Genomic DNA, 1222 nt, shown 5'->3' on the forward strand with positions numbered 1-1222 from the left:
AAACTACCCTCCATATTGACACCAAACTACCTCCATACTGACACCAAACTACACTCCATATTGACACCACACTGTCCTCCATATGAACACCCTGACACAAACGTACATCCAATTGACACCAAACTCCTCCATATTGACACCAACTCACTCCATATTGACACACTGTCCTCCATATTACACCACATGTCCTCCTATGACACCAACTGCTCCTGCCTAATTGACACCAAACTCACTCCATATTGAACACTAAGATCCTCCATATGACACCAAAACTCCTCCATATTGACACCAAAAACTCCCTAATTGAAAACACTCAATATGACACCAAACTACCTCCATATTGACACCAAACTACACTCCATATTACACCACACTGTCCTCCTAATTGACACCACACTGTCCTCCTAATTGACACCCAAACTGTCCTCCTAATACACCAAACTACACTCCATATGACACTAAACGCTCCATATGACACCACACTGACACTAAATACCAAACTATATTACATCTCAGTACTTACTTTGTGCAAATTGAGCCGTTGAGTTCTAACATCTGAACAGTTTGCTTGAATCCTGTTGATCTTATCCCCGTGTATCAGAATAATCACCAGCAAGCCAGCCTTACAGCACAGTGCTTTCACATAAAAATTAATTACTAGAATGGTAATCCACATTCAAGTCTATGGCGTCTGTGCGGTGGTGCGTGCCCATTGAGTGTACCCACAGGGGGTGTAGTTCAATTGCCATTGTCTAGCTGTGTAACCATTCCAGTGATTGTAATTTCTTTGTTTAAACTGGTACTTACCTGGTCATGTATTTCTAAGGTAACCTAGTGGTCACTTTAATAACAGCTGTTCTATGGGGGTGAATCCTACTTTCACTTCAGTCTAATTTCATTTAGTCTGTGAAAATGTACTGAGGGAGGTTGGTTTAGGATTTTCTTTCTGTGGTTAACTGCTTTGTGTCATTTACATACTGTAACTGGATGTTCCACAGGCCTTTTAATCAAAATAAAACATGTTTAATACTAGTGCCTATGACTCGTTATCGAAGCTTCTCTGGTGGTTGGCAGAAGTCCAGTCGTCTACAAGTAACAATCAACGACCACTAGTCAAGATGTGTCTACAAGTAACAATCAACGACCACAGTCAAATGTATCTACAAGAACAATCAACGACCACTAGTCAATATTCGTCTACAAGTAACAATCAGCGACCAGT

The 1222-nt window shown here is 40.8% G+C and overlaps 1 long non-coding RNA gene across 7 annotated transcripts in view; it reads right to left on the reverse strand.

The window, feature by feature from the left end:
- Window positions 1-413, reverse strand: part of LOC139024991 (uncharacterized) — a 4559-nt gene extending 4146 nt beyond the window's left edge. For 5 of the 7 annotated variants that reach the window (XR_011476400.1, XR_011476401.1, XR_011476399.1 and 2 more), the window contains exons 1-2: window positions 326-413; window positions 31-91 (exon numbers count right to left, since the gene is read on the reverse strand). This is a non-coding gene — a long non-coding RNA (uncharacterized lncRNA). Of the gene's footprint in view, window positions 1-30; window positions 92-159; window positions 177-267; window positions 296-325 lie in introns of those variants that run through there. The other 2 variants (XR_011476402.1, XR_011476403.1) reach the window with 2 other exon arrangements.
- Between the last annotated feature and the right edge of the window lie 809 nt (window positions 414-1222).

Source organism: Salvelinus sp. IW2-2015, unplaced genomic scaffold, assembly GCF_002910315.2.
Source record: "Salvelinus sp. IW2-2015 unplaced genomic scaffold, ASM291031v2 Un_scaffold2101, whole genome shotgun sequence".
NCBI lineage: Eukaryota > Metazoa > Chordata > Actinopteri > Salmoniformes > Salmonidae > Salvelinus > Salvelinus sp. IW2-2015.